We start from the raw sequence: 9844 nt of genomic DNA on the forward strand, positions 1-9844 counted from the left end.
AAGCCTAGGTTCTAGCTCTGAAGAGATGATGCAAAAGCAAGGCCAAGTACTAACCGGAGTCATCACTGAAAGAATGATGTAGCAGTGAGAATAGAGAGATTAATTCAGGAAACTGGGTGTTTGGAGTTTATTTTGAGTTTATATGACTGCACACAGGTTTCCTGCATGCTAAAAGGTAGCTATAAGGAATTGTCAATATTTAATAGCTTTCAAATTCAGTTCCACATTCTAGACATAAGCCTAAAGTCTATTTTATGAAGCTGACATATTTTCAAAAACTTTGATCTTAAAAGAAAAGATCAAAATCCTTAGAAGAAAGAAAGAAAATCCTAGCTCTTCCTCTTCTTGCTACACCAATGTGTATGCACCTACTCTTCTCTCAAGTAGAGGTGTAGCTCTGGAAAGTTCTTGTCATCTAATGTCCTTCTCAAATGCATCAAGATGCTTGTTTATGAATTATCTTGTAGGGTGTTTGTCTTAAAGAAAAATAACTCTGATGCTACTTTCATATGAATTTTTCATTTGTATCCTGACCTGTATTGCAGCATCTTGCTGATGAAACATAAGTGACCACCTAGAATAGAGTCAACTAAGTTGATAACCACAGTATTCACTATCTTTCATGATATACTGTCAGGGTCTAGACAGGTCAGTGCCTCTAGCCAGTGATTTAATTTAGTGGGTATATCTCTATCTATCTAGTTCATTATTTTCTCTACTATGTGGTCCTGTATCTGTATTGACTCTCAAAGTATCTCCCTTATATAATAGATAAAACCTGCAGTGCTGGAAATAGATCAGATTCTAGGATATGAACTAAGTTTCCAGGCTTCTTTGCAATATCTCAACTTCAGAAGACAGTAACAAAGAAAAGTTTGATATGATATCCACAGGTGAATGTGGAAATGAAGGCTAACTACAAATTCCAACCAAACTACACAACACAGAAACTGTAAAACAAGTAAAGAATCCAAGTGAATGACAAGGTTTAGAGTGAAGGTGTCATTGATTGTTTTGGCTCTTAATTGACTAACTGGAAAGATGTCCAGAGAGCTGGCAAAGCATTACATCTAAAACTTATGAGAAAGTTTCCAGATGATATTGGCATGTAGATCAGTTAACTGAGCAAGGGAGTGAGCCACTCAGTCAGCTTGGTCTCAGACAGTTAGGTAGACAGACAACTCCACACACACCTCTCTTCATCATTTTCTTGTTGCTGCCTTTGACCATCACACTACCTGGCCATCAGATTTTGTACTCAGGGACCTGTACAAGTGACCCTCTGGTAGCTCTTATGCTTCCAGCCTCGAACTAAGGAATATACAAGTTCACTCTTTCTGAGGCTTATAATTCTTCGCACTAAGGCACCCTGTGTGTGTTACTGGCTCTCCAGCTTGAAGACCAACATTGTAGGACTGTTTCATCATTTCTCTCACGATCACAAGTTTGATCTTATTTATAACTATGCACACACGTCATCATACCCATCCATATATTGCAGACATACATTGAACAGTTCATAGAGAATAAAATTAAGTTAGCAAGAAAGTTTCCTGGGAGATAGGGTGTTAGCTTTAACAACAGTAGTGTTAAAAGCGAGCTGGGGATACAAAAGAAAGTTAGAGAGAAAAGACAGAGGCACAAAGATGGAATTGAGATTCTGTTGGTTTAGTCTGTCTGATGAAACCTCAGAACCTTAATACAATAAGTTAGAAGAGATAAACTTCCAAAATCTCCTGGGTCTTAAAGTATGAGATCTGGGGACACATCTATTGAAGTTTTTAAGTTGCTCTAAAATCTATTATTATTGATCTGAAATCTAGATAGATAACACCAGCAAAAGATAAATTTCTCAACTTTCTAGCTTGACAAAAGTAAACCCTAAGTTTCCCTGAGAAGACACCTGTACTCCATTTTCAGTAGGTGCTGGATAGCACTCCGTGAAATGATGGAAGTGCATTCAAAACAAACAACAATTACTGCATGCATTTCCTGTGATGCATCTTAATGGAAGTCAATGTTGCATACCCCTATACCAATTCATGAGCATGAAAAGAAGAGAGAATGTTTCTGTTGTGATGCACCAGAAGCTCGGCCAGAAATTGTGGCATTCAACGCATTTTGCCAACTTTAGTTGAATCACACAGAAAGATCAAAAAAGCACTTAGAAAACCCCATGATTTCTATGTGTGTCACATACCTTATCAGGAAAAAGAACTGCTCATATTTTAAAGTTTTAAAGTTACTCAAAGCATTAAGGATTTAAATCTTCTCTTTTCAAAGCAGTCCTTTCCTATAACTACATAAAATAATTCTGTGTGTTAAAAAAAAAAATGAGAAGGCTGATTGGCAAGCGCAATGTGTTCTGGAAACATAGCAGAGCATCCGAGGAAGCGTCCGTGTGACCCAGGTGAAGAAGGCCAAAGGGTTGAATGGCGAAAATGGAAGCTGCAAAAGAAAGAGGAGAAAAAGAAGTGGAAGGACCTCAAGATGATGGAAAAAACTGGGGCGGCAGCGGCTCAGGAGGAACAGGCTAAGCTCCAGGAGGAGGAGGAGGCTGCCCAGAGTGAGGAAAGACGGCCTTAAACTCTTGAGTGTGGCCCTGCCTGCCTCCATCCTGGACAGTGCCCACTCTCCTGAGCTTCGAGCCTACCTGGCTGGCCAGATTGCCAGAGCCCGCACCATCTTCTGTGTGGACGAGATTGTGGTGTTCGACGAGGAGGGCCAAGATACCAAGACTGTGGAAGGAGAATTCAAGGGAGTTGGCAAGAAGGGGCAGGCATATGTACAGCTGGCTCGCATCCTGTAGTACCTAGAGTGTCCACAGTACCTAAGAAAGGCTTTCTTCCCCAAATACCAAGATCTGCAATTTGCAGGGATCCTCAACCCCTTGGACAGTCCTTACCACAGGCGGCAGGATGAGGAACCTGAGTTCCGAGAAGGCATCATAGTAGACCGGCTCACCAAGGCAGGCCACGGCTCTTTGGTCAAACTGTGGAATGAAGAAGGAGGTGAAGATTGACAAGAAACTGGAACCCGGACTTCAAGTGACTGTGAGACTGAACCAGAAACAGCTCCGAGAATGCAAGACATACAAGGGAACAGTCGTGTCATCGCAGGACCCCCGCAACAAAGCTGGTCTCTACTGGGGCTATACTGTCCTACTGGCCTCCTGCCTCAGTGCTGTGTTTGCTGAGGCTCCCTTCCAGGATGGGTATTACCTGACCTTTGGGACATCAGAGTAAGGCTCCAACGTGGCCTCTGCCCAGCTGCCCAGCTTCAGGCATGCTTTGTAGAGTTTGGGGGCCTCCAAGGGCTGGAAGCTGGAGTGGATGCTGACCCCAACCTTGAAGTGTCGGAACCCAGTGTCCTCTTCGACTTTTATATCAACATATGCCCCAGCCAGGGCAGCCGTACCATCCGCACTGAGGAAGCCATAGTCATCTCTCTGGCTGCCCTACAACCTGCCCTCGCCCAGGCAAGTTCCTGGAGTACCTGACAACTTTGTGGATACAGGGAGACCTAGACTCACCAGGAATAGAGATGCTCAAGACTTGTCTCCAAAAATAACCACATTTGATATAAGCCACCCCCCCTCCCAGTGTCTTGAGTCCTTCACTCTTACTTGCTGCCAGCAGTGATGGCTTTGAGGTTTCCAGCTCGAGCCAGGATATTGGGCACAAAGAGCAACCCAGAGGCCTGCGCAATGCTCTGGATGGGCACCAGGAAGTGCTCCAAAGGGATAGTCTCATCCACGGGGGCATTGGGCATCACATAGGAACGCAGCTCGATTTGCCCACTGTTGGCCTCCAGGATGAGCACCTTGAAGAAGTGTGTGGGCACTGCCACGTGGTTTTTTCCAATAACTTGGTACTTCACATAGGACTTCCCAACAGCCTCTGTCCTGTGGATAGACTAGGTATACATGGCCACCTCTTCCAGGAAGCCTTCCCTGACCTGACGAACAAGAAATTTAAGTGCCAAGCCTGGATGCCTCCTTGGGTCTGGGAACTCTGTAAGGTGGGGACGAACGCTTAACCTTCTGCTTTTCTGCCCAATACTGGTTGAGACAGAATGGGTGCAATAAATGCTGCCAGAGGGAAAAAATGAGTGGGAATAGGCTCAGTTATAACACATGTACATGTATGCAAATACACACAAACACAAACACAAACACATTTGGGGAGATTCTTTTGAGAAAACAGAGTGAGTTGGGTATTGCAAGGGTGAATTAGTCATGTGGAAAGGTGTTGCTCTATATATACTGTTTGACTGGCATTTAATCGATCTCTTGCTTCCTGAGACAAGACATGACCTCACCCTCATACCACATGCTTCTGTCATGACCGAATGTAACCAGGAAGCCCTCACCAGGAGTAGATCTGAGGAGCTGCTGGATCATGGACTTTCAAACTATAGAAACGTGAGCTCAATAAGCACTTTAAAGTATTTTGTTACAAACAGCAACAGAGGATAAATTAATATGGAGAGATAGAAAATTACATACACTTGTGATTATACTTTGCTATAATGCTATATATTATATATTGTGTTGCATGCAGTTCACACACATAAAGCACAAATTGTAGAACTAGTGAAATCTTAGAAGTCATCAGTATGAATAGCCTCTTCCAGAATATTCTGTAGGGTGTTAGGCCTAAATTCAGCACATGAAATACTTAAGCTTTCCTCTCATTCTTCCATCAAGATTCTCCAATTGTTTCATCTAGACATTATAATAACTATTTGTCTACCCCTAAATGCCATGAAAGTGTGGGCACACCATCAAATTTGCTTTTATGAACAGTAATGAACATCAGAAAACTTGATATATATGACCAGTCTGGGCTTTTGCTTTTACTTTATTTTCTTAAGTGAAACTCTCAAGACTGAAATCTTCTGTCTTTTAATAGAATAAAATCTGACTCATGATTTTTTTCTTCTAAAGATTGATACTTCTGTGATTTTGCCATCTGCAGGACAAGGAATAAAACCTACTTCATGTGAATCTATTACTTGAAGGTTATCCAGAGAATGGAAGAAACTTTATTAACTAAAATGCACTTAACCTACTTATAAAATAATTATTTTGTAAGAAGCAATCTAACTGTACTTTAGACATTCAGATTACGTTGTTCTACAAACTTGGGCAGCTCATGATCACCAGTCTTCACAGAGTTCTTCACTATGAAAAGCCTGAATGCCACCCATGAAAATTGATTTAGGTAGCAGAGTGCTGTCTAGCTTGAGATTGCTGAACAATCCAAGAACTTTACCAACATTAACAACCTATGCATGAAGCCTTACTGTAATGTGATTTCTTAAAAGCCAAGAAATATTATACACTGCATGTATGAAAATAGAATGGTTATTAGGTGTGATGATGGTAGTGGTGTGTGTGTGTGTGTGTGTGTGTGTGTGTGTGTGTGTGTATTCATGTGTGTGAGTTGTATGCATGTTTTGTGTGTGTGTTTCTTTGCATGTGTGTGAACACAAGTGAGTGGGTTTAGATGGAGGGCAAAGATGAATGTAAAGTATCTTCTCTGACCACAGGTAACCTTATGTATTGAGACAGGGTCTCTCTCTCTCTCTCTCTCTCTCTCTCTCTCTCTCTCTCTCTCTCTAACACAGAAATCACCGATTCAGCTAGTCTAGCTAGCCAGATTACTACAGGGCTCATCTGTCTCCACCTCCCAAGCACTAGAATTAAAGGTGGCTGCCACAACTTCTCAGCATTTACATGGGTGCTGGGGATCAAATCTCCAATGTTCATGCTTAGCAAATTTTTAAACAATGAAACATCTCTCCAGCCCCTCAAATTTTTATTCATAAAGTCTAAGTAAAAGAGATCATTGCCATGTATTGCAAGGTATTTAAACAGCATTAACAGAGCAAAACAAGTAGAAAGATTTTTTTATTTGTTTTTAGCTCTGTGCCTTATGTTTTACTATTAAATACAACATAAATGGGCAACTTGTGGCTCTTAATCGGAGGCCCCTTTACACTGAAAGCTATTGCTAAATTGTACATCATATACTCAAGAAAAGCTTGACCTAAAAGATGCTACTTACCTGGATAGGCTATTCTGGCAACTACCATTTTACCAGCAGTTTCTATTGGTATCTATCTGGCTCACATATCTGTCTGTAGCATCCATTGCTTGATGAAATATATTTGGTTTTCCTTATTTTTTAAAGCATCCTTTTTATATACCATAGCTTTTGCTAATTTTAAGCATGGCATTCAGTTATAGTAAATTCACAGGCATGCAACCATCATCACCATCTAGTTGTAGAACAGTTTTATGTCTCTACAAGGAAACCTTTTGCCATTTTCAGTCACTCTCCATTCCCACCCTCAGCCCCAGAATACTAACTGCTCATATCTCTAGGGACTTGCTTTTTCTCCAGAATTCACATAAAAGAGTAATGCAGCATGTGATAATTTTTATCTGGCTCTTGAGGAGTGCTTTAACTAGCAACTTTAAAATGACAGTAAAAAGCATTAATTGAGAATGACTCATCCGTCCTCTCAGTTTTTAGTTCCACCCATTTGATTAATATACACAAAGAGCCAAACCAAGATAAAAGCATGCTTTTAGCCAAAGGATTTTATTTAGGACTGAAAAATAGATAGAGTTCTTTTGGGTTCTGTTTTTCAGTGTTGCAGCATGAATTTCTTCCTTACACCCATCCTCACTACCACAAATGGATGCTCACCCTTTGGAGCCTCAAAGTTAAAGAGTAAAACCCCGACTTTTCACACATTTCACTTTTCCCAGAGACAACTGTCAACAAAGATGGATAATCACTTAGTTTCACTTACATGGAACTTAGGCTGTAAAAACAATAATCTAGATGGGCCTGGGGTGGGATGAGGGGGTTTAACCCAAATTAAAACTGGTCTCACAATCCATGGTCTCACAATCCATGACCAAATCCAACTGGGACACGTAGTTAATGCAAGACAAGGGCAAGTTATAGATAAAAAAAGAGCATTAAAGAAAAAAATCTTTATTTCGGCCACATGTTTATTATATATGGTGTGGTTTTAACCACATTTGAGAAATGCATTTTATGACACCCTGCCTCCCAAACTCTTGGCAGGAAGCCATGCTGTATGTTTACCCATCCATAACATTGGATCTTCAAGTATTGTGAACACTGTATGGTGCTATCTTCAATGGTCAGCACTTAGTTGAGTCATCTCTTTTGCCTTGCTTGCACTGCATATTGTTCATAGCTTCACTTTGGAGTCTTGCATTGCTAGTCTCCTAAGATGAACTGACCTGACCTTGTTAGAATATATGAATATAACAAGAAAACTTAAAAATTTAAAGCAAAATTTGAATGCCTTAAATTCTGTGATGTCCTATATCCCCATCATCATTAGCTTTACAAGTTGCTACAAATTTTAGGCCAGGCACACAGCTATGGTCACAGAGCTCCCTTCAAAAGTACTCTGAGGGATGGCATTCAAAGTAAACAGATGTAGGAGTCATCAGAATGGCACTTTCCTAGTTTGATTAAAGCAGATATCGGTCACACAGAACTCTAAGTCCTGCTTTTATGTTGGCATTTGTCTTACTCTGCTTTGTGTTACTGTAACAGAATACCAGAGATTAGATACATTATTAACAAGAAAGCTTGATTCAGATAACAATTTTGCAGGATCAGAAATCCAAAGGAAAGAAATATTCAGTTTTTATGCTGTGTCATGGAAGGATTGCAAAGGGCAAAAATTCATTCAAGAGATGAATTTCTTTAAAGAAAAAGCACAAAACAGATGTTAATTTTAATCCTTTTAGAAAGGCTGCACTCTTTAGAGCCAATCACCTCTTACTATGTCTTAATTTCCAATGTTGTGTTGTTTCCACACCTGGTAAGTTTCCACCACCTGAATTTGGGGCATACCTAAACCTCAAGAGTACTGACAAAGTCTACACCTACTGAGATCAATGCAACTCATTACATGCTTTGCTCTCAATACTTTACCTTCCTCATTAATTATTTCTCTTAAATTTGAATAGCCACCATTGGCCTTTAGCCAATCCCAAATCTCATCTTTCCATTATACCATTTATGTCCATCATATTTTATAAACAGGAAACAAGATGGTTCACAGAAATAAATAAAATAAACATATGCTGTCTATTTTTTTTATTTCTCCCTACCATTAAAGGTTCAGAAATGAGTCTAGAAAGTCCACAGAAAAATAAATTTGCTATTCTAGATTAGCTTTCCCAAAAAACCTCTAATGTCAAGACAGAAGTCTATATATTTCTCTGCCTCAAGCTAGATCTCATTCATTGTACAGCATTATTAACCCCTTAAGACAATCTTCTTGCTAACATAGTCTAGATTTATATCTGATATGTTATATTATGCACTGTATTATTTGAGTCTGGTTATTCAGCTTTTAAAATCTACACAGACATTTTAAACCCTGTACCAGCTCTACAACACCAGACATTATATCTAAACAATCTCTCTACTGTTCCATGAGACACTTCATACTGTATTCTAGTCTAAATGATGACCCATTTAGTGAACCATCACATACTATAATGGGAATAACTAGTCATTCATTCATTTTTCTGTCAGTTTCTAATCAGCTGAAGAATTCAGATATACCACAGTGGGGCACATTATATGACTATCACTGAGAAAGCTAAGTAGAGAATATGGTGAAGACAATATATTTTGTTGTTATTTTATTTAAATTAGAAACAAGATTGTTTTATGTGTCAATCCCAGTTCCCTCTCCCTCCCTTCCTCCCCTGCCCCCCCATACCCTACCTATCCAATACCATTTCTGCTCCCCAGGGAAGGTGAGACCTTCCATGAGGGGTCTTCAGAGTCTGTCATATCCTTTGGGATAGGGCCTAGGCCCTCTCCCGTTTGTTTAGGCTGAGAAGTATCCCTCTATGTGAAATGGGCTCCCAAAGTCCATTCCTATGCTAGGGATAAGTATTGATCTACTACAGGAGGCCCCATAGATTTCTGAGGTCTCCTCACCAACACCAACATTCATGGGGTCTGGATTAGTCACATGATGCTTTTCCAGGTATCAGTCTGGGGCCAAGAGCTCACTCTTGTTCAGGTCAGCTGTTTCTGTGGGTTTCACCAATGTGGTCATGACCCCTTTGCTCAACACTCCTCCTTCTCTGCAACTGGATTCCAGTTCAGTTCAGTTTTGAGCTGTGGGTATCTTCTTCTACTTCCATCAGGTCCTGGATGAAGGCTCTATGATGGTATATAAGTTACTCATAAATCTTGTTTTCAGGGGAGGGCATTTAAGGTAGCCTCTCCACTGTCACTTAGATGGTTAGTTGGTGTCATCCTTATAGATTTCTGGACATTTTCCTAGTGCCTGATTTCACTTTAAACCTATACTGGCTCCCTCTTTGATGGTATCTCTTATTTTCCTCTCCTCTATTTTTCTCCTATACAACCTTCCTGCTCCCTTATGTCCTCTTCACATCAGGACTTCTTTGTGTAGCCTTGGCTGTTGTAGAACTAGCTCCATAAACCAGGTTGGCCTCAGACTCAGAGCCTGTCTCTGCCTCCCAAATGCTGGTATTAAAGGTGTGTGCCACCATTGCCCATCCATGGAAGACACTATTGAACAACAGATGAGACATATTTATAGCAGGCATTGATGTTTAGACATTCACTCTGCCAGTCCACCTTGGCTCAGTTGTAGAATACAGAATAGAAAAAACTAAAGTTTGCATCCAATAGATCCAAGTCCAGTTTTCTCATTGCTTCATGGAAAAAGGAAGTACCATAAACCTCCTCCTAGCCAGAGAAGATCAATAGTACAAAGAAAGCAGAAAATAATT

At 40.4% G+C, this 9844-nt stretch overlaps 1 pseudogene; it reads left to right on the plus strand.

The window, feature by feature from the left end:
- The first annotated feature begins 2358 nt into the window (after positions 1 to 2358).
- On the plus strand, positions 2359 to 3499 carry LOC100764662 (annotated as a pseudogene).
- Positions 3500 to 9844: the final 6345 nt, after the last annotated feature.

The sequence above is a fragment of the Cricetulus griseus genome (assembly GCF_003668045.3).
Source record: "Cricetulus griseus strain 17A/GY chromosome 1 unlocalized genomic scaffold, alternate assembly CriGri-PICRH-1.0 chr1_0, whole genome shotgun sequence".
In the NCBI taxonomy this organism is placed as follows: Eukaryota; Metazoa; Chordata; class Mammalia; order Rodentia; family Cricetidae; genus Cricetulus; species Cricetulus griseus.